We start from the raw sequence: 23,938 nt of genomic DNA on the forward strand, positions 1-23,938 counted from the left end.
CTTGAAAAAAGGTGATGAGGGCCTGTTGGAAGAAGCAGTGATAAGGAGAGGCCAGTTCAAGCCTTCACTTTCCAAGAAGGGCCTTAAAAACACTAGTTTGAAGGTCAAGGATTAGTTATCCTGCTGTCCTGTTGTTGGGGTGAAATGAAAGGCTAATTATTTAAAAGAAAGAACACGGCCCAGCCCAATGTTCCATCTATTCTCCTTCCTTCAGCCCCTCTAGGATTTCTCCATCAGTCTTCTGTCATCTTTCCTTGCCAATCCCTATGTATTACTCTTCCTTGTGTCTTTCTGAGGTTTCCAGCTAGAATATGAGTTTGCTTGGTACTAAGTTCTACTTAGATGCATATCTTTGGCGACTACACAGTCCAGGCACTTGGTATCTGTTTAAGAAATGCATAAAGAGGTGTTACAAGCCAAACCTGCAATCCTCTCTTTTTGCCCAACTCGAATTTACTCCTTGGTTTTCAGCTTAAATGCTTTTTCTCTTTTCCTCTGAGCTTCAACAATCCAAACTTCTGCATCAAATGATTTAGGTTCTATACAAACATAAATGCCCTGTATTGCTCAAAGCGATCCCATAACTTTTACACTTATGAACTGGATATAAAAGGAGAGCAAAAATGAAGACATTAAAATGTATAGAAAGATCCTAATCTCTTGGCGTATTACATTTTTTTTTCTTAGGAAACATATTTTTGAAAAATGCAACGCGTAATTTAATCTGGCTGCTCCACTAGGTAGCAACAGGGTGTGGTATCCAGAGGAGCTTCGTGCAAAGAAGCCACCTGTGCTGTGAAATACGTGGCCAGCAGTCACTGTCCTGGCCCTGCGCAAGTTGAACAGCCTGCCTGCTGGGTGCGTGGCTCCCCCCAACCCCCACCTCTCCCAACTTGGAAGGAATGAGGGGTCGCGCCTTTAGACCTACCTGGAGGATATCTTGCGCGCTGAATGGTGGGGCTGTGGGTCTCTCCAGCGGAGGCTGAGAGGGTAGGAGGCGGAGACGTCCGGCGAGGGGAAGCGGTGGCAGTGCTGCCTGGCTCCGCGGAGGGTCCAGGCTCAGGGCTAGGGCTTGCCGGACTGCGCTCTTCCGCAGTAGGCTCTGCGGGCACCGGGAGAGAGGACAGAGCTCAAAGTGAGACCAGGCTGGTGGTCGTCCTGGCCTGGGCTGGGCGTTATCAGGAGAGGGTGGTTTGGTAGGGGGTCTCTATGAATGCTACGTTGATTACAAAGCATTAAAAGGGTAAGGAAGCAGTTCTTAAGGTGAACGGAGTCCCTGGGCAAGAAGCGACCAGCCGCCTTGGGGGGAGCCACAGAAAGGTTGTCAGGCACCCACTGCGCTCACCACCGTTTTGTGGCACCCAAACCTAGGCTAAAAATACGTGCATCCTGTCATCGCCCAGCAATTGATCTCTCTGTCCCCACAATTGGCTCTGAGCTCGCTAAGTCAGGAAAACCAAAGAAGGAGCACCTGAGGAAGAGTTTCGACGGAATTCGAGTGGTCAGTGAGGGCGCATTTTCCAACTCCACTGCCCGTCCCCCCTCCTCCCCAAATACAGAATTTACACGTTGCATAGGAAATGCACCAGGTCCGGAACGAATGTGTGAATGCCCCGAGGAATTAAGAAAGTCTGCGCTTTTCATTCTAAATGCTAATGGAGCTTCGCTTCTATTAGCCGCGAGTTTCGGGGGCCAGGGGTCAAGCAAACAAAAGGGCACAGTAGAAACAGGCCGGCGCTGGAGACAAGGGGACAAGGCAGTTGGAGTTCCAGGCTGGTAGGGTGGGCGGAGGGAGGCCCCTTGCACCCAGCAGGAGGTATCCCTGAGGGTGGGCGACTTCGAGGCTCGGGGCCATCCCGCGGCCCCGAGGGGGCACATTCCGGAGGGCGCCGAGCGCGGCTCCGGGGCGAGCGTCTCTGCGCCCAGGCTCAGCGAAACTTTGTAGCTGGAAGCGCAGCTCGGCGGGCCTCGGGGGAAAGGATCCGCTGCCCCAAACTCTGGCCTACAGCGCCCTCTTTGCCTGGACCCGTTCATATCTTGAGGCTTGGGAACATGAAACCGAAAAAAAAAAAACAACAACCCCAAAAACAAAACACAACCCCCAAAAATCTCGGGGGTGCGCGGGCCGAGAGGGGCGTGTAAGTTTCGTCCCCCGCCGCCCCTGCGCCAGGGGCTTGCCCGAAGGAAGAGAGGGAGGGGACATCGGAACCCCCAGGTCCGGTAAGCCCTCGAAAGCCAGGAAACGGGGGATTCCCTTGCCACCCCCAGCCCCTGCCCTGCCCCAGATGATCCTACGGAAATCTTGCGCTCGCTGTAGCGCAAGCACGCGCGGATCTTCCCACGGCTGTAGCAGGAGCTTCCCGTCCGCCCCGAATTCTCAGTACAGGTCTCCAGCACCCTCCCAGCACCTCCTGCAGTAGGTGCCCTCACTCCTGCCCTCCCCCGGGTCCTTTCTCCGAGGTTCGGCCTCTGACTCCGCCGGGTGAGGGTTGAGTCTCCTCTAGGCAAGGGCTCCCCTCGAGCGCCGGGTGTTCGCGGGAAAGAGCCACACCACGTTCCCTACAGCCGAGCCAAGAGCCCCACGCCCCCCCCCGCCCACTCCCATGGCCGGTTACCTAGGCAAAGCCTCCGCGCCTGGAAACACGTTCTGCCGCTCCCGCTCGCGGCCGCCGGGGCCGGAGCACCGAGCCTTGGGGTTGTAAATTAGGTAGAAATAACCACCTCTGTCAAAGCTCCTTTCTTTCTCGTGGGCAGACGAAAGGAACACCCCCATGTTCCCCTCCCCGTGGTGAAGTGTGTGGAGGAAACCGTGAAACGCACCATTGTGACCGGGGCTCCTCCGCGGAGTTTCCAACCCTGGGGAGCGGGGGCGGAGGTTGGGCGGGGGCCGTAGGAGTGAAGGAGAGACCGACAGAAAGGGAAAGACAGAGATTCTCAGAAAGACCGAGGGAGAGGAGACAAACCGCGGGGGAGAATTTCTGCGAGCGCGCGCGGTCGCGGGGAAGGGAGTGGGTGGGTGCGGGGGGTGGGGGGTGGGGAGGGAGCCGGCGTGCAGGTGGCTTGGCCCGAGGAGGCGTCTTTGATATTCACGCTAGGAGCACCTCGCACAGGTAAGATAAGTCGAGGGAACTCTGACTTCATTCATTGTGCCCAGTGGCCGCGTTGGGCAGCTTTTTGCTTCCCCAACTCAGTTCTGTAAAATATTTCTCCATCGTGGGAATAGAAGATTCAGGACGGATTTGCCCTTTACCTCTGTCTCCTGGCACCCTAAAGCTCTGGGATGACAGCCCGACATTTCTGATTACCAAACTCCTTGCAGCTCTTCCCTCTGACGAATCCGAAGGCATTAAATAAAAGGCAATCTCCAGGAACGTCCTTTAGAATCAGGGGACAAACGCTTTCTCTCTTAGTCCTGACCCAAGCTTCCAACCGGCTCGGGAGGTGCCTTTGGAAGTCATTGTCCGCAGGCTGCGCTCTCATAACCGCTCTCCCCGCAGCACCGAGAACTTTCATTTATTTTTATTAAGAGTAAAACGCTCGGAGCAACTTCTCCAAAAGCGCGAGTTCCGTCACTTAAGAGTAAAACATTCCCACACCAAGCCAAGGCCCGAAGGAAAGGAACACGATCCCCACGCGTGGCCGGGCTCGGGAGTCAGCAATTACACCCTATTACCTCTGAAGGGAAAAGTGCACACGGGCAAGTAGGCTACGCCAGGCAGACGTGCCTAGTGGAGCCCCAGGCTCATTTCAATACAATAAAGCCACATTCCTACAATTACGCCCTCTTTCCAGAGATCATCCGAGCGCCTTTGCAAACTCCAACCACCGCTGCCCAGGCCCCTTCCCTCTCCAGCTTCCCCCGAGTCAACCGGCTGGGAGCCACCATTAGGTGTATTAACTTGGACCCACCGGAGCCCCTGTTTTCAATCCTAGTTAAAAGGCAGGAAAATTACTGCCGTTCATCAGCGGAGCTGCAACTCCCTGCCGCCGCCGCCGCCGCCGCCGCCGAGAGCATCATTACCATGACAACTAGAGCCGAAATACCCTGAATTACATCGCTGGAGCTGCTACTGAACAAATCCCGGTCCTCCTCTTTGTTAGAGGCTTTTCGCCTCTTCGGGTTGGGGGAGGAATCCCACGAGCTCCAGAGGTCCCCGCGGGCCCGCTACAGGGGAAAAGTTTCGGATCAGAACCCCCCGGGCCGCTCGGCGAGCGGAGCCGGAGCGAGGAGGCGAGGGGGAGAAAAAAAAAAAAAAAAAAAAAAAAAAAAAAAAAAAAAAAAAAAACAACCCACACTCAAAGTTGTCAATTCAGGAGCGACGCTTCCCAGCGCGCCAACTTTTTAGCAAGTCCCCCAATTCACTGGGCGAATCTCATACGTACTTGAGTGCTGTGGCGGTTCCGTCTTTAGAGCGAGTTTCTAGAGAGCTGCCCCGAAATCTGCACTGGGGGGGGAGTCTCAGCTGCTGTCCCGGAAGGGCTGCCGCGAACCGGCCCAGCGGCTCCCGGAGGCGGTGAGCGTCTGGCAGGGGATGCTGCGATCCCGACTCATGGGAGAGTGCCGGCGAGGGGTTCCGCGGGCGTCCCGGCTGCGGCCACGACCCGGGGGGAGGATGCCGCCGCAGTTCCCACCTCCGAGGCCACCGCCGGCGCTGTCAGCGTTGCAAAGTGAGTCCGGGAGGGGCGTCCGGCTGCCGCGCGGCTCTGCACCGGCAAGGGCGCAGGGCGAGAGGGGTGTGAGCGCGCGGGAGAGAGTGGAGTGTGTGTGCGGAGCTTGTGTGCGCGCGTGTCTGTGTGTGCGAGTGAGGGAGCGGGTGTGAGCCTGTCTGTGTGTGGGGAGCGGAGGAGGAGCAGGAGCTGGAGGGGTGGGGGGCGGGAGGCAGGAGACTCCGCTCTCCCGGCTGCGCGTTCGCTCGCTCTCTCGGCACGTCATTTATGCCACAGGAGCCCTAGCGGCCTCTCCATAGAGTGCCTGGAATGCGAGACGTCAATGTGACGCCATGGGACGCTACGTCACCCTCCTCCTCCCTCCCCTGGCCCAGCCGGTTCCGCGTGTGCGAGGGAGGGTGTGTGTGTGTGTGTGTGTGCGTGTGTGTGCATGTGTGTGCGCGCGCGCGTTCCCGGACCATTCTCCCGGCTGCACAATGGAAACTGCGCCGCGCGGCCAAGCCCGGCAGGGGGGCCTTGGGGAGCCGAGCCGCCAACCCCTCTGCAGCGGCGCTGCTCGCCAGGGCGCGAGTCTGCCGGAGGGTGCAGCGGCCCGCCCGCGGGTCAGGCGGGACCGCCCAGCTGTCAGGCTCGGGTGGAGTAGTGTTGGAGGAGTGCGGCTGGCGCGCCTCCGAGGCTGCCCCGAGGCACGGAGCCAGGGCGAGGGGGTAAGGGAGAGGACAGCTCTTCCGAAAGGGAAGGCTCCGCCAGCCAGCTTCTCCGAGTGACCTGGCAGCCGGTGCAGGAGTCAGGCACCGGCCCGAAGACTCTCCGAGGTGCATGCAGCTGCGCTTTCCTCAAGCAACAGTTCCAAGGCTGTTTAAGTCTCGCTGGCCCGCAGCGTCTAGGCTAATCCATCTCCTCCTCGCATCATTTGCTGAGTGCGTGTTTCGCACAGGGATGCAGATGCCTCCGGGAAGATAAGGTTTTATTTCTTTATGCTAAGGTGTGGATTTCCTAACTGGACCCACAATAAGCCAACTCAGTGCACATCCATCATCCACGTGCGCGCTGCCGCAGAAACTACTTAATGTGTGTAAAACAAACACACACGTGTTGAACAGCTGACCGGGTCTGACTGTTGCAAATCATTCCCCCCCCCCACCCTGCAGAAATGGAAATCTCAGCTCGCACTTTCACTTTTTCATGGTTGCCCCCCCCCTCCAATCTCCCAAATTAAACATTTCGAAATCAATCAACAGGATTTATTAGTCAGTTCCTCGCCATGGGATTTGCTCTCTTCTACTGGGACACATTTGTCATGAAATGGTGTGCTGAAAGCTTGGGCGACTGTGTGAAGGGGAGCAATTTCTTCCTGGAAATGATGAATTTAAGTGTGAATTTCTTGCTGCAAACAGAAACACAAATTTATCAAAGTTAAAGTCTGTCTCTTAGTTCCAAAGTGCAGCTGAGTGAAAAGCAACCTCTCTCAGATATGAATTCTTAAGGGGGATAAAATAGTTGAGTGCAACGTCGCAGACAGGCATGGTCTCCATGCGGTCCGCTTAAATCACATGTGATATTCTATTTCTTTGACACGTCCCAGTGTTTGCATGTGTCTGTGTGTGTGTGTGTGTTTTGCAGCGGGGGGTGGGTGGGAGAGGATCCTACTGTCGACAGCCTGCGGTTCAGAATGGAAGGTTCGAGTTAGCGCCAGAAACTTGAAAACAAAACTAATATTATTTCTATATACGACACGGATATATTTCTTCGACTCCCACTTCCACTTCAGGCAGGGTGGTGTGGAGAGAAGACCGTGGGAGGGAGGATGCTGGGAGAGCTGACCCGGCGGAGGGGAGCGGAGCCTGAGCACCGCCGCGGGTTCCAATCCAGTCTCGGAAGGAAGGAGGGCGCTGCTACATTGTATCCATTCAAAGGCTGGTGGTGGCGGGGGGGGGGGGGGCGGGGGGGGGGGAGGGGAGCAGGACCTGGAGCCGCGCGGCGCTGACGCACAGGAGGCGCGTGATTGACGCAGGCGATGTTACTAAATTGGGCGGTTGGCCGGGCCTCGCCGCCGGCGCGCGCCGCAGATAGCGGAGTAGGTTCCCCTCGGTCACCCCCGCCCCTTTCTCCATTCAGTGCTGCGCGGGGCGGAGCGCAGGGGGCGGGGCGCGGCGCGGGGGGCGGGGCGCGGCGCGGGGGGCGGGGCCGAGCGCGCGCGGCCGCGCCGGGATCCGGCCGAACCAAATATAGTGGAGCCCGGGTATTTTTAGCCGGGCCCCGGGCGCGAGCGCGCCGCGTGAGGGGGCGCCCTGACCCCGCCGGGGTGCGGAGGGGGCGGGGGCGGAGTCGCCATCTTGGACCCGGCTCGACCCCGTCTAGTGACCGGCGGCGCTGGGCCAGGCTCCGCGCAGGGGGTCGGGGTGAGTGGGTGAGAGCCTCGGGAGCGAGGGGGCGCGGGCCGGGCCGGGCCGGGCGCAGAGGGCGCGGCGCGGGCGCGGCGGCGGGGTGCGCGGCCCGCGGGGTGCGCGCGCAGGTGCCGGCCGGCCGCAGCCGCAGCCGCAGCGCAGCGCAGCGCAGCCGCCTGCCAGCTCGCGGGGCAGCCCTGGCGCGCGCGGCCCGGCCACCCCGAGTCGCGTGGGGGCGGAGCCGCCCGCGGCCACCGCTTCCTGAGAGCCGGGGATACCCCTCCCGGACGTCACGGAGGAGCCGAGGCGGCGGTGGCGGCCCGGGGCTCATCCTGCACTTGCATCACGGGTGCAGCAGCAGCTGCTCTGCTCCTTTGTGGCTTTTTCCCCTGTTGAGTAACTGCTTTGTTAACTGAAAATACCATGACGGGCCAGTGTGATCACCAGCTCGAGACCTCAAAGAAAGTGAAGCTGTCAGGCAAGGAGAGGGAGACTCCCCTACCCGGCTGCGATGGTATCTGGTGGGTGGGTGGGTGTGTGTGTGTAGAGAAGCACTTGACAGTTTCCACGTATTGCTTCTTGTCTAATTCTTCACCCCTTAGAAGGTTTAAAAATACTTTTTATTTCCATGCTGTAAAAATTTCATGAGCTCTGCACCCCACCCGGTACCTCTTCAGTTTGAAATCTCACGCAGAACTGGAATCACTGTGAGGCAGGAACCCTAAAATTAGGTACAGTTTTTAGGAAACAGGATATCTTTTGATGGATTTATTGAATAAACTCCATTTTCCAAACGTTAGTATATAAAAAGGCCCCTTGCCCACTCAAGGTAGTTGTGAAGCAGCTACCAAGTGTTTTCATATGAATTAGGCTCCTCCAGTGACGGTTTTAAACCTTTATCCTTGTTTACCTTAAAAAAAAAAAAAAAGGAAAAAAAAAAAAAAAGAAAAATCCATCCCTGGCCAAATATCTCCAGGTATAAGCATTTCTTTATTTGAGTGGGTCTTTCAGGACGTCTCTATTGGTTGATTCTGTGCTTTTCCCCCACCCCTCGCCTCGTTTGCATCCTTTCCTTCCTGAGTATCAGGTCGCCAATCTTTGTTCCTTGACTGCTGCTGGGCTGAGGGCTGTTGTCTGATTGCCCTGAGCCAATCAGCTGGCTTAGTGCTCCTCTGGGTAGGAAGCTGGACTGCCTGTTGGAGAGGTTCCAGTGGTCACTGATAAGTGGCAACATTTTTGCACTCAAATGGAAAGTCATGGAAGCAGAGACAAGGCTCTCTTGCAAACTGGGACACCATCCTCTCCTTAATCCTGGGTCCCTAAACCTGTGCAATTCTTCAAACAAAATGAATCCTTCTCTTCTTTTCCTTTATTTCTTTCTTTTTTTTTTTTTTTTTTAGTTACCATCTATTGTTCTGTACCTTTTCATAAGTTTGATTTACTGGGAATCACACATTCATATTCTGTAAGGCATATGTAATAGGACTTTCAGCAATCTAAGTTACCTTTCCGATGACTATTTTGTATTAAATGAAACTTAATACTTTATAATGAGAGCTCTTCTTTTGGGAAATCAAACAGAATGAGACGACCTTAATCTATGAAATGTTGAAAACTTACCTGGTTCGGTCTTTTTTCTAGAAGAGGGGCATTCACGTGTGGCCTAGTTTACACACACAAAGCAAAGAAAGCAGTTAGTTTCTGTTTTCATGATACTTATGGCAGCCAATCTGTTAAAAACTCTATGAAGTAACTATTACAGATTCACTGGATAATAAATAACCTTTCATTTTGTTTCGGTTTCCTAGGTGTAGTCTGCAAGAAAAAAAAAAGTGCTCTTTCTCTTGGAAAATAAAATATGAAATTTGAGGGAAGTTTATTGTGTGTGATAGAAAACAATTGCTTTAACAAAATGGGATTGAAAAAATTGCTTTAAGTGCTCTTCTGATTAAGCAATAATATATAACGTTGTTGATCTTGCTAATACACAAAGAATGAGGATGAGTCTTACTAATGCAAAGATTGGGCAGGGAAAGGTGAAATAAAAATTCCAAGCCAGAAGTTGTTACCTAAGGTGAAAATAGGAAGGAAAAATGAAAGAATTGTGTAAGTCCAAGTCTCTAGAATCACTGTAGAAGTTCTATGTTATGTATACATGTATGTACATATATAATATAAATATAATGTATAATATAAATATATATTTAAACACATAAATATATATAAATAAATATATACATGAAGTTTGGTAACTGCAAGCTGACATTGACTTACAAACTTAAGTGTTCTGGGCTCAGGAACATGGGACTACTGTAGTACTATGTCTAATCTGCCTGCATACCATGTCTTTCCTATCAAGTCTGTCATTGCTCAGAAGTCTTCAGCAGCTGGATATTGTCTTCAGAGTAAAACCCCAAGCTCTCCACATCTTGGCTTCTTTATTTCCACAGAATTTCCCTGTTTTATGGTATCTTTACTGTTATTCAAACATCTTTTCACCTTCTCACGTTTGTTCATGGTTTTCCTTTGTATGGCATTCCCGTCTTTCCTTTTCCCCTGCTTATTGAAATCTTATCTTTTCTGTAAAACTGGCTCAAGAAATGAACTCAGATTATGTTTTAGTCTTTTATAGAGTTCTTATTTTTACTGCTTTCCTTTTGTGCTTTTGTGTCCATAGTTTATTCCCCTGTCAAGCTATAAGCTCAGAAACATGCTTCATACATCTTTGAAATTTCTGTGGCACCTAAGTTTAACATAGATAATATATCTCCAAAAAATATTTCCCCCTTATAAATTTGAATATACTAGAGAGCAACCATAATATAAGTAACAAATTATATGGATTAGGAGATTCTTGGCATGAATGGATATAAATGAGATCATATGTTAGTTGTTGTTTTTTTTTTAACCTCAACTTTTGACTTGTCCTGATTGAAGATACCTTTTCAAGGTGCCTGCTACAAGCCCAGACAGTTAGTTGCATGGTGATAAAAGGAAACTGCAGTTTAGCTTGTACCTGTTATATCTGTGTCGGAAGATTTGCTATGAATTTTTTTTTTTCCTGCTAGACTTTGGTTTGATTCTTATTCTACCCTTTCTATTCTTCTGTTTGCCCTTTCTCTTATACTGCTTTTTCTCAGTGATGAACTGGATGTTCTAGGCTAGGAAATGTAATCTCGTCTTTTGGAAAAATTTCTTAAAGTTTAGAAAATTGAGAACTCTTAACATCTGTGTAAAAATAATCTGTGTATAATGTTAAATATAAAAATTTGTTCATTTCCTACCTCTTCAAAAATATATTTAACTAGATTTGTGTGACATCATATATATGCAGAAGTAAATTAGACAAAGAGATTTTGGAATCATATTTGTTGGAAGTTTTAGAGAGAGGCCTGTGTGACTTATTAAAATTTACTTTAAAAGGAAAAAGTAATATAATAGATCAGGGAAGACTTTCTAAGTTATGGAAGATTTTAGAAAGAGTAAAAACTGAGAAAGATTATTTAATAGTATAAGTGCTGATAATATTTTAAAATATCATTGACTATTTTTTTCTTTTTTGCCTGTTAGTAAACAACAGACTTGCAGTGAGTTTTAAAAGAGTGTTTACTTCTTAGTCATGTTAGCCCCCAGTTGCTGGTAAACTCTGAAAGACCACAGTGTTTTGGGGGAGAAAAGTTACTACTCCTGTGTGATCAATCACTTCGGAATATCATGTATACCTATAAAATAAGATCTTCATTTTAGCTAGAAATGATAGATGAAGTTAATATCTCTTTCCAAATATAACCACATCACCCTTTTTCTTATTACTCAACTCTGAAAAAAAAAAAAAAAAAAGATTGCCTCACATGTACTTCAGTTGCTTCAGCATATTTTCCAAGAGTTAGATGCTGTATTTCACTGAGCACTAGATTGCTTCTCAGAGGCCTGGGTCTCGCTTTGCTGCCATGAAGCTGTCCAACCCTGGGTAAGTTTATTAAGCTTTTTTTAGGAGCCTTGATATCATCATCTGTAAAATGACATTGTTGGGCTCACTTTATGACCTTTCAGGATCTTTCAGGTTCTGAAGTTGAATGGATTTTTAGGCCAGTTAAGTATTGTGAATCACGAGTCAGCTCTGCTCTGGTCTCCTGTCGCAACCTGGTTGCTGTAGTCAGTAGGCTCAACAGCCTGTATGTAACATGTGCTTATAGTAGTAATATTAAACTGCTTTGGCCTGCTTGATAATTAATTGTAGCTATTGAGTAGGATCTTGGTGGCCTGGGAGAGTTAATCTCCTGCTGGTATCACAGCCTTCTACCCATAAAGTAGAAACAAGCAGAAACCTGGATAGCCCAAAAGTCATTTTATATTTAGCTATGGAGTTTGTTTTTGTACATTCATTTGAATATGGATGAGTAACAAATTGACTTCATACAAATTAATAAACTTTCATTGGAATGGATAGTGTTGTTTGTTTCAATTCCTTTCTGATCCTCACTGCATGCTAGGCATAAACCATTTCTTCTTAGATGTAGCAACCAAAGAATAACTGTCCTTTTTGTTTTTTTTCCTGGAGAATGACTGGTGATGGTGGAGTTGTAAGTCTTTATATCTCTTTGCAGAGTGTAAATAAGTAGGGTGAAATATTGAGAAGGCTGGTCAAAAGAAAAATACCAAGTAGGTACTAGGTATTAGGTTGAAAAAATATTAGCACATCAAGCAGGAAGAATACAATAAATTCTGTTTGCAAACTTGTTACATATGCAGTTGGATACATCTTTTTGGATAAATAAGAGCCAACTTTATAGACTTTGAGAAATACCTGCATTTTAACACATTGCAGGTTTATGTATTATCTGAGGTTTGGAAAGTAAAAACATGTCTTGTCCATTAATTTAGAGCTATTTTTTAAGTGCCTGTTCTACATATTTAGGTATCTGGTTTCCTGCTTAGATCATGTAATTAGTAACTGATTCTGATTTTTTTTTTTACCATAATACATTTTCCAGTATTTATTCTGCATGTTTATAGTTCACTACTGGAAAAATTCCTCCCTGACATCTGTTCTGAATTAGTTCCCTTTTCCAGTTATGTTTTCCTGTTTTATCGATTGTAGTGATGAGAATAGAAAGCTACATTTTAAAGATTTATCCTATTGAAGTTTAGTAAATTTGAAACAAACTTCATTATTTCTAATTTCTGAGAATGATTGTCTTATTTTAAATTCACATATTAAGTCACTATTTTCACTCTTTTAAGATAATAGAAAAAGTTGGATAAAAATTGAAATCTATTTACCATATAGTTTCATAGCATTTTAGAACTGTCATTTGACTTTTTAATGACTTTTTCATATTTTTTTAAAGATTTTTTTTTTATTTGAGAAAGAGAGAGAAAGAGAGTGCATGAGTGTAGGGGAGGAGCAGAGGGAGAGGGAGAAGCAGACTCCTTGCTGAGCAGGGAGCCTGATGTGGGGCTCCATTCCAGAACCCTGGGATCATGACCTGAGCCAAAGGCAGATGCTTAACTGACTGAGCCACCCAGGCACCCCAACCTTTTCATATTTCAAAAAAAAATTTAAGAGAAGCTTCTGTTATCTCAAAATATTTTAAAATATTTTTTTGTTTAAATTATCTCGGACATACTTATTTTGGGGGATGAATTTATTGAGCACTTGGAGCAGTTCTTGAGCACAGAGTAGGTGCTCTGTAAACATTTGATAAGTGAATGAAAGCAGTTTTCAAGAAGTTACTTTATTCAAAATAGTCTATTTTCTGTATCTTTACCAGCCTATGGCCTAAGTTTTCTGAGGGAGTTTTACTCAGAGTTTAGGCAGAAGAGAGCCAGCTGCACATCGCTGTGCCACTGCTACTATACTACACTGGCTTACTGTTGCAGTTTCGTCTACAGAGACTTCTAGCTGCCCGTATTGAGTGCTGAGTGCCCTGAGTTACACCATTCTACTACCTGTGAGTGTGTGGTTTTTTTTTTTTTAAATATTTTATTTATTTATTAGAGAGAGAGGGAGAGTGGCAGAGACACAGGCAGAGGGAGAAGCAGGCTCCATGCCGGGAGCCTGATGTGGGACTGGATCCCGGGTCTCCAGGATCATGCCCTGGGCTGAAGGCGGCGCTAAACCGCTAAGCCACCAGGGCTGCCTTACTACCTGTGTTTGGACTAAGAACGAATCAGGTATCCTAAGGAATTGTATCACCTTTTGACCTCAACTACCCCTAAGAATTAATCTCTGGGTTACCTATTGTGATGTGCCTCTTTTACTATGATAGTTTCACAAGATTGTGTTCTCTTTTCTTCACTGTCTCAGCCCTGGGCATAAGCAACCTGTTCATCAGTGAGTTCTTTACTTCTATTTGTCAGGTTTTCAGCTGTAACCCTCACTTTGTTTTTCAGTTCTGGATGCTGCCTGTTGAAGCCCTTCCCAAGTGCACAGTCACTTGTCTGTCATTTAGCACCCATAAACAGAGGGACCCAAATGCAGAGTAGTTAGTAGATATAACTTGAATTATAGCTACCAAACATTTTTTAATATATTAAGCATTTTAAGTTTTAACTTTTGAAAAGGTAATACATTCATTTGATTCAAGCAACAGAATGTTTAGAAATGCAATTTTCCTTCCACCCCATTCCCCACCTATTCAGTTCTCATCCTTTCAGGGTTTTTAAATCCATATTTAAGCCAATACAAATATAAATTCTGTTTTTTATATAAATGGAAGCCTTAATGTGTTATTCTCCCTTTTTCACTTAACAGTGTATCTTGGAGTTCTTTCCATAACAGTGGGGAAATATTCCAGATATATTTCATTTTGAGGGGAGAGAGGCCGACAGAGGAGAGAGAATCTTAAGCAGGCTCCATGCCCACCATGGATCCCAACATGGGGTTTGTTCTCACGATCCTGAGATCATGACCTAAACCAAGATCAGAAGTCGGATACTTAGCCAAATGATCCACCCAGGTACCCCCTAGATATATTTCACTTTAATAATATATTTTGGAAATCTTTTTGACATCATTGTGTGGATATAGCATCATTTTTATTTATTTATTTATTTTATTTTTATTTTTATTTATTATTATTATTTTTTAAAAATTTTAAACTTTTTTATTTATTTATGACAGTCACAGAATGAGAGAGAGAGAGAGAGAGAGAGGCAGAAACACAGGCAGAGAGAGAAGCAGGCTCCATGCACCGGGAGCCTGACGTGGGATTCAATCCTGGGTCTCCAGGATCGTGCCCTGGGCCAAAGGCAGGCACCAAACCGCTGCGCCACCCAGGGATCCCTATAGCATCATTTTTAAAAAAATGAGTCTCATATTGATGGGCATTTGGGAAGTTTTCAGTATTTTGCTATTAGAAACAATACTGCAATAAGTACGTTTGTTACATAGATTATTTCATACTTGTTTACATGTATTTATAGGGTAAATTCTTAAAAGTGCAATTGCTGACCAAAGAGTATATCCCACTGTAGTTTTATAGGTACTACCAAATTGCCCTCCATAGAGATGGTACAATGTACACGTCCACCAGAAATATATGGGAGTGCCTTGTTATGCATATTATTGCCCACAAAATGTGTTTGCGAACTTTTGTATTTTTTCCCGATCTGATGGGTGAAAAATGTTATTTTGGTGTAGTTTTAATTTCTATTTCTCTGATGAATGAGTTTGAATATCTTTTCATATATTTAGGCGCCATTTGTATATCCTTTCTTTGAAGTGTACATTTAATCCTTTGCCTTTTTTGGACGGGGTGTGTGTAGGGGGTTTGTTTAAAAACCACCTTGTAGATGATGCGTATAATATTTGACCTTTGTAATATGAATTGCAGCGTGCCCACCCACTTCCCCCATTTGTCATTTGTCTTTCATCTTTGCTTATGGTGTTTTTGCTAAGTAGATTTTTCCTGAAATGTAGTTGAATTTGTTAGTTTTTTTTTTTATGACTTCTGGATTTTGGATCATAGTTAGAAAATCCTGCCCCCCTACAAGGTTATGAAAGAATTCTCCCATATTATTTTCTACTGTTTTTGCGGTTTCTATTTTACACTTAAGTTTTTGCTCATTTTTCTTGGTGTATGGTGTGATGGGTGGGTCCAACTTCGTCTTTCTCCAGATGGCTGGCTACTCTGTTGCCCCAACAGAGTATGTGGGGCGACAGAGTAGCCCCACATTTGTGAATAATCCATCTCAATGTTATACTGCGTCTTACCAAAAGCAATTCTGATTTATCTACCCTTTTTTCATACCTACTTTGCTGCTATTGAATATAAGTGCAGTTCTTTGTTTTTGCTCCTATAGGGCACCTTTTTTAATGGCAATGATGTCTTTCACCTTCCTACCTCCCTGCTTACCTCAACACCACTAGTAGCCTGGCAGCCACTTAATATTTGAATGAATACAGGCTGCTCAGAAAGCTCTCCAGGATTTTCCATTGAACAACAACTGACTAAAAAGAAATCCTAACTATAATCAGGTTCCTTTGAAGACTTCAAATCAGAGATGTCTTCTAGCTTTCTCTAGCCATATCGACCAAACATTATGGAATTTGAAGTCCACTACCCGAGTCCTTCACTCCTAAGGCAGTCCAATTGGGATTGCTTCTTTCTGTGCCGATTCCTGTCATCTGCTATCTCTACTTTGTGTGACAATATGGGATATTACCTTGCATAGTTTGGAATGGGAACCATATTGTGTCAAAACAGTGGGTTGGATCCCTCATCATGCAGTGGCTAGCTCCAGAACCTCATTTACTGAGAAGTGATTGTGGAATGCTTTGGGGAACACTTACTTTCAATTTGAACCCCAGGCAGATTAAATTTTTTCGTACGGGACGTGGGGAAAACCTTAGCATTGTCTACCCAAGGAGAGAATTCAAGCAGGCAGATGAAATTCAATTAACTTGTTATCCTTACTAGCACTTACTAAGCTACTTAGTTAGTTTTACAGTTCCTTGATAAAAAATTTCCTTTCACTTTAGAACCATTGCCTTAGGTGATTTTCCTTTTTCATACTTGTCTATGCCAACTTGCTTGTTCTTTAGCACTGAACATTTTTAGGGATCGTGTTTCTTTGCCTTTAGACTTTCCCCTGATGCTGGTAGTGTGTTTTTTGTCAAATACAAGTTTGATTTAAAACTTATTTTGGCCAAAACCAATTTTGGCTAAATACGATTTAAGTGAAAGCAAACTGCCCAACTGGCAATTTGGGTAAAAGAAAAAAAAAAAGAGTATCCTAAGTTATTAAAATTTTTGAGTATTGGTAATTTTAGAGTATTATGGGGTGATTAAACTCTTTTGATTCATTTTTTAAGGGATTTTCCTAATTTTTCTTTTTTATATTTCAAATTAATTTTTAGCTACAAGAATACTTCGTTGCTTGTGATATCAAAAAGTTAAAACAACCTTGCTCCCCAACCATAGGAGAATAGGAGAATAGTTGGACAAACTTGATCCTAACTACAAGGCATTTAGAGGTTAATTGGAACAACCAAAACATTAAACAATAAGATACAAACATATTTCCTTTTTTTTTTTCCTCCTCATTAAGAAGGCAGTGTATGTGCAGTACAGGACAGTCAGAAAAATGTAGATAAGGAATAGAAAGACAAAAGGAAAAAGCCATAAGTTAATTCATTCCAGAATAACCACTCTTGCCCTTCCCTGTCTTTTCAAATGCATCTTATACACATGAACTCTGCATATTGCTTGCAATCTGCCATTTTTTAAGCATCCTTCACTTAACTAATTAGTCACCTGTGCCTAGGATTAGGTTCCAGTTCCTTTCTGTTTTTTTGTCTGGCCACTGTGGACTCGTCTGTCTTAATTGGGAATAGATGGCCATTCTTGGTTTCCTTCTGTCCCTCAATCCTGCCTAGGCCTATATCCAGACTGGGCCCCAAAGACCCTCTGCTTCCTTTAAGCGAGACAGTTTGTAAGTAAAGCCATTCTGCCAAGCCTTTCTATGGACTTACAAAAGGGGTCAGTTTTTGGAATTCCTGTGGAACTCTATTATACATAAAATAATTTTTGGAGTTCATGCCTAATGTATATTATGTGTGTGTATGTAAATTACATGGGGAGAGTGGAGAGAGGACAGAGATTGGGTCCCCACTAAAATAAAAATGAAGAGGCATTGCAGCAGAGAAATCCACTATCATTGGAGGAGAATTATTTAAAGAGATTTTCTCTAAATCAGGGTTGGCAGAAATACTCAGGGTATTGTGCCCAAACCCAAGTCCACGGAAGACATCACTAATGAGTCATGTCACTATTTTTCACTGGATCCAAACTCAGCTTTGGATTTGTCTTGAATGAGATTCTAGATAGCTGTTTCTACTGGAGTAGGTTTGGGACACAAACCTATTTGCCATTCTTACTCTAAAATGTTGCATTAAAGATTAAAAAAAAATAGAGGATGGACAGGAAAGTTTCAATAAAATTTTTATATCTGATGAATAAGTTTATGATGATAAATATAAGATGTGAGCAAGGAATAATTATCTGAGACTCAGGCAAAGCACATGCCTCATAGTTATGATCATGGAAGCAGCATAATTAAATTACCATTTTGTTCTGGAGTGAAAACAATGTCATAGTAATACTCATCATTATAAATTGCCTATGGTATGGTCATGGTGATTGACTCTCCAGCATTCATTCTACCCCAGATGATTAGTCTAAGCAATTATGGTTGATCCCATTTCCTTTGCCAGTGAAGGGTTAGGAATGGCCTGTAACCTATTCTGGCCAATGAGATGTGAAAGGAAGTCTGGAGGAGGGCCAGAGTGCTTCTGGGAAAGAGTTTCTTGTGCCTAAAAAGATACAGAAGAAAGAGATGGTACCTCTTCCTCCTCTGATGAGGTTACATGTGAATATGATGGCTAGAACTGCTCAGGCCATCTTAGGACAGTGAGAGAAACTAGCTTTGGATGAAGCTTTTCTAGAAGGTGGTAGAATGAGAGAAGAAACCTGAGCCCTTGGTGACCTTACTGAACTGCTGATTGTACTGTACTGTACTTGGTCTGATCTACCTCTGAACTTCTAGTTCTGTTAGATAATACAGTTCCTTATCGTGTAAGCTAGCATACTCTGGGATTTTGTCACTTGCAGCCAAAAACATTCTGAATGGTATACCTACTTTGTCTCAAACAGATTCATGTCAGATGGATTTGATTTTATTATGATAGATTTGCTTTTATCAGAGACCTCCCTTGTCTTCTGGCTTCATAAAGTACGTGTAGATTCTAACTGGCCAGTTCTTGTCTCAGTCTTCTCTAAGGGACTCTGCCTCAGACCAGGGTTCTTCACAGAAAGCAGTAAAGAACTGGTCTATTTTCTCATCTTCTGTCTTTGACTCATGACATGAATTAAGTAGCACGAGAAGTGTCTAGAGGTCAGGGTATTTGAATTTTCGTGTGGCTTTACTATTTGGTACCTGTAATCTTGGGCAAGTCACTTGAAAACATGGAGTTTCTTCTTTGAAATTTGTTAGTAATTGTCGTTCTTTTTTTCGTAGTATTGTGATTCAAATGAAATCATGTGACTATGGCAGGTAAAAAACCCCTGTCTTTAAAAAACAAGTACTCAGGCTTGGTTGGATTTTCTGATTATTTTCCAGTGAACTAATGTTGAAGTCTCTTAGAATCAGCTCTGTGTAGCTTGTTATTAGTCTGTAAAAAGGAAGAAAGTGTAATATGGGGCATAATAATACAAATAATTAGGGGTTGAAGTTGATATTTCAGTGACTACTTACAGTCTGAAATAAAATGAAAGGACTATGTAATATGAAGGAGAAATAAAGGTCAGAAGGTTTATATTGAGGCTTATTTCTAGTTCAACCAGAAATTCTGGTAAGCCCAATTAGGGGAAAGAGAAACCAATGGAAGAAACACCCCCCTCTAGTGGCTAGGGGCCAGATTCTATACTTCGGTTGCTAAGATTGGGGCGTGGATGGCTTTTTAGGATGTTTTTTTAAGTTTATTTCTTTCTTTTCTTTTTAAAAGATTTTATTTTTAAGTAATCTCTACATCCACCATAGGGCTCCAACTTATAGCCCTGCGATCAAGAGTCACATGCTCTACTGACTGAGCCAGCTGGGTGCCCTAGGATGTTTTTTAAGTTTCTCAAGAAGACTCCAGAGGATCTAGAGTTAGAACTTTTGAAGAAGATCTTCCTTATCAGGGGAGTTAACACATTCCACGAAATATGTAGTATTTTGGCAGCTTCATATGGAATTGATCAAAAAATGTAGACGCTCCATTTGGAAGAGACTCCCAGTTTACTTTTTTGTAGGCCAGAGATCATGAAAATTAGACTATTGTTACTAAATTTCTTATTGGTCTCAGATGACACAGTAAGTACCTTTATAAATACATTTGTGGGGGGATAAAGCCTATATTTAAAGTTATGGATAATCCCATATGGTAGTATTCACTTACATATACAAAATAATGGCTGTGGATTTCCTAAGTATAATTTTTGATTTGAAATTTTTTAGTGGCCATCCTGAGAACTGAATGTTTAGCTTGCATCTTGGAGGTGATTTAATTGTTCCCTGGAGGGATCCCTGGGTGGCGCAGAGGTTTGGCGCCTGCCTTTGGCCCAGGGCGCGATCCTGGAGACGCGGGATCGAATCCCACGTCGGGCTCCCGGTGCATGGAGCCAGTTTCTCCCTCTGCCTATGTCTCTGCCTCTCTCTCTGTGTGTGACTATCATAAATAAATGAAAAATTAAAAAAAAATTTAATTGTTCCCTGGAAAGGTAGTGAAGTTAGGTATATTAAAATAACATATTACAATTCAGTAGCATGGTAGGAACACCTAAAGCATTCTTAAAGGACATTTCATTTTAAGGATGTATGTTGATGATAATAATTGCAAGTGATTATTATATTTACAAATCTCAAAATCCATTGAAGTTTTTATTGTTCAGCTGGTTTTTGGGAAAAATTCTTTTACATTTACTTAAAGATCTCTGAAGAGGCTACATTTCAGAGAATAAAATTTTTATGGTACTCTGGGTTAGATCTAAGGAAGATTTGAATGCCATTCAATTCCAATCCAGAATAGAATGATTAAGACACAAGAAAATAAATTCTACTCTGAGACTGCATTATCAAAGTGCCACTTTTTAAAATTTTTAATGCCAAACTGCCTTGCTCTAAAGGAAGGACATTTGCAGCTTACAGTAGAACCAACCTCTCAATAATTTAGAGTGTATTTGAAGATGTTTTATGTGAAATAAAAATGGAAAAGTTCTCTAGAAAATATAAACTTGTATATGGATAAAGTAATATTATAGAAATGAAATTAACTTTTGTGCATAACTTGTGAAACTAATATCCTTAGTTTATGGTTATACTTCATACTTCATAAATATACTTGATTTTAGGAAAGAAGAACTAGGTCTGGCAGTAGATCAGGATCTACCTATTGGGGAAAACCAGAAATAGGAGGAAGAGGTTATTAATGGTTCATTCTTTGCTGAGAAAAATTCAGTATAGGATAATGAAGGTCAGCTAGAGAAAGAATTATGGTTATGTTAAGTGAGTTCACAGATATTGTTGAAGGCAAATCAGCTAGAACTGATTTTTTAATATATATGGGGGCAATAAACCAATTAGATGGTCTCTTTACTAAATTAGTATGACAGTAGTAGAAGATATCTGGAGGGAAATAAAATAGATGATAGGGTTAGTGATAATTAGACCTTCATTAAATCCTAGCACTAAAGAGGTACCATGTATATTAGTGATAGCTTAATTTTATAAATAAAATTTGATATTAAGAATTGATAGAATGTTGGCATTGTTAAAATTGGGCAAGTATTGATTTGCATAAAGATTTGTAGCAAGTGGGTTTGAATAAAGAGTCTAGGCTCGAAACCTCATTTGAAATTCAAGATAAAGTATAATAATAATAATAATAATAATACATCTTCACATAGAATTTTCTAGTGTTCTGAGTATTTTCACAGGCATTTCATTTTAGTCTTATCAAAACTCTGGGCATAGTAGCAGAGGTCTGATTATCCCATTTTTACTAATAAGGCAGTGGAGGCTCAGGGAGGCTAAGGGACTTGCTAGGGAGCAAATAGGGACTAACTGCTTGGTGTGGGATTTGAACCCAGGACTCCTTACCAAAATACCTTTATTCACTTCCTCCTGGGACTGCACTAACCAATGATCACAGACTGGGAGGGATAAACAACAGAAATATACTTTCCCACAATTTGGGACGCCAGAAGTCTGAAAGATTCTTGGCGTCTTCCAGCTTCTGCTGGCTGCTGTCATTCCTTGACTTGGTTGCCTCACTCCAGGCTCTGCCTCTGTGTTCTCATAGCTTACTTTTTTTTTCTGCTCCGTGTCTTTTCCTTTTCTGTCTCAAAATTCCCTTTCACTTTTCTCTGAAAAGAACTCTATAAAGACTGACTTTAATACTCCACTTGTCATTAGATTTAGGGCACACTTAGATAAGCCAGATGATTTCCTCATCTCAAGATCCTTAATTATATTTTACAGAGGCTCTTTATACAAATAAGGTAATATTCACAGGTTCTAGATTAGGGTATGAATATATCCTTAGCAGCTACCATTCAGCCCCCTACATTCATTCATTATTCAGCTTAATTTTATATCTTCCTTTTGGATTGAAAAAATAATCTTCCATCTGAAGATAGGTGGTAGACTAGGGAATTTTTAGCTAGTACCTAGAGAGGAACATCTAAATTTTTTTCTGGTTGGTGCAACATGATTAGTAAGTAGAATTGAACTAATTAATATAAGAGTTCCACCAAATTGTTATACTAGCTTTTGCAATCACAGAACTATAAAAAATGGGAAAAATTAAGTTAAAGTAACATTCAACTATTCCTGATTAATTATTGAAAGCTGACTTTTAATCTTTGTTTCTTGTGTAATTGGGCTAGAGGAGGGAGTCTATGTATGTTTTGAATTTTTTTTTAATGACTTTAGTATGATCGGTTTCTCATATCACATGGACATTCTAATCTGGGTCATATAAATCAAGATTCATGTATATAAACTCTTTGAGAGAAGGGACTTGATGTGTCTTATTCACAGTCAGATCCCCAGTATATTGCCTGGCACGTAACAGAGATGTGCTCAAACAACTTGTGGTATGAATGAAATAATATTTTTATGACACTTAGTTCAGGCAGCCACAAATCCCATACTAGTTCACTTTTTGGAGGGTCCTGAATGGCAATAACAATAAGATCTATTCATTGTAGGAGAGTCCTCAATGATTCAGAGTCCACTGTGAGTCCATTTACTCTTGACAGAGCCTACAACTTTTTCATCTCTAATAATCTTTGAGCTCCAGGCTAAAAAAAAACTGTCATCCTTGCCTTGTTCACATTAATAAAAATTAATGAATGAGATTCTTTCTGCTCAGGTAACATTAAGGCAGTATCATCCTACAGCTTTTCAGATCATTAGTGCTCAATGTTTAGCTCTGGGGAGGGTTTAGGCTCTTGCCTTCTCAAAAGTCTACAAAGTTTTCACTCTCTGATACAGCTTTCAGTATTAACAGGTCAAAGTCCACTGATTATAATTAACTGTGTGCTGAATCTTCCGTGGATTATCTCAAATACTGCTTCCAGCCAACCTTAGAAGTTAAGTACTGTCATCATCCCTGTTTTACAGAAGCACAAAGTTAAGCAACTTGCCCAGGTTCAAGATTTGAAGACAGATAGTCTTACTTCAGAGCCTGCATGCTTAGTCATGTACCAGTGCCTGCCTCATGCTCATTTGTTTGTAAGTAACCTGTTCTTTCTTTTTGAAAGTTTATATTTTTTCTTTATTAAACTTGAGAAATTTTTCCAGGATATATCTCCGTGTTTGCCTTTTTTCATTTATCCTGGCTGGCATGCAGTGAGTGCTTTTGATCTAACAACTCTAGTCTTCTCCTGAGGGAAGTTTTCTTGCACTATGTTTTGATTATTGCTTTCTCCAATGTGGTCCCTCTTGAATTTCTTTTATTTGTAGTTAGACCTCCTAGACCTGCCCTCTAGTTGTCTTTTCTTTTCATTCAGGAATTCCATTTCTTTTATTTTTGATCTAGATAGTGTGATAGCTCATTCACTTGCTTTTCCAGATAATAGATTTGTTCTTCAAAAGGGTCTGTTCTACTTTTTAAGTTCCTCAGTTGAAAATTGAAATTTATGAATCGTTTAAAGAATTTCCCAGTCTATTATTTTTTTCTTGGTTATCCCCTTACAGTCAACAGTATATAAAAATATCATAACCAAGTAAACATTGTTTATTTGAGATGTGCAAGGCCTTTTCAACATTAGGAAATATTAGTTTATTTATTTTTTATTTTTTTTGGATTCCAAATGGATTCTTTATTTATTCAGTGAAATGAGGTACAATATCTATAAGGACACAGCTCTTCAGGAGGCACAGTTCAGACGCTGGGACATCCTAGATCCTTATAGGATGGAGCTTCATGAAACCTACCTCATGTTTATTATTATTATTTTTTTAAATTAATTTTTATTGGTGTTCAATTTACCAACATACAGAAAAACACCCAGTGCTCATCCCGTCAAGTGTCCACCTCAGTGCCCGTCACCCATTCCCCTCCAACACCCGCCCTCCTCCCCTTCCACCACCCCTAGTTCGTTTCCCCGAGTTAGGAGTCTTTATGTTCTGTCTCCCTTCCTGATATTTCCCAACATTTCTTTTCCCTTCCTTTATATTCCCTTTCACTATTATTTATATTCCCCAAATGAATGAGAACATACACTGTTTGTCCTTCTCCGATTGACTTATTTCACTCAGCATAATACCCTCCAGTTCCATCCACGTTGAAGGAAATGGTGGGTATCCATTCATCTTTCGATGGACACCGA

At 43.4% G+C, this 23,938-nt stretch overlaps 1 protein-coding gene and 1 long non-coding RNA gene across 6 annotated transcripts in view; one reads left to right on the forward strand and one right to left on the reverse strand.

Annotated features, from left to right (window-relative positions):
• The window catches only part of NR4A3 (nuclear receptor subfamily 4 group A member 3), a 40,183-nt gene extending 35,344 nt beyond the window's left edge, over positions 1–4,839 (reverse strand). The window contains exons 1-2 of the mRNA XM_041764732.1: positions 4,384–4,839; positions 929–1,102 (exon numbers count right to left, since the gene is read on the reverse strand). The gene's annotated coding sequence lies outside the window, so the exon portion shown is untranslated. The remainder of the gene's footprint in view (positions 1–928; positions 1,103–4,383) is intronic.
• Positions 4,840–6,916: 2,077 nt separating this feature from the next.
• LOC121495925 overlaps positions 6,917–23,938 on the forward strand; it is a 35,826-nt gene continuing 18,804 nt past the window's right edge. Inside the window, exons 1-4 of one of the 5 annotated variants that reach the window (XR_005989069.1) lie at positions 6,917–7,070; positions 12,830–13,009; positions 13,813–14,017; positions 22,728–22,838. This is a non-coding gene — a long non-coding RNA (uncharacterized LOC121495925). Of the gene's footprint in view, positions 7,071–10,900; positions 11,026–12,829; positions 13,010–13,812; positions 14,018–22,727; positions 22,839–23,938 lie in introns of those variants that run through there. The other 4 variants (XR_005989071.1, XR_005989072.1, XR_005989073.1 and 1 more) reach the window with 4 other exon arrangements.

This window comes from Vulpes lagopus, chromosome 7 (assembly GCF_018345385.1).
Source record: "Vulpes lagopus strain Blue_001 chromosome 7, ASM1834538v1, whole genome shotgun sequence".
In the NCBI taxonomy this organism is placed as follows: Eukaryota; Metazoa; Chordata; class Mammalia; order Carnivora; family Canidae; genus Vulpes; species Vulpes lagopus.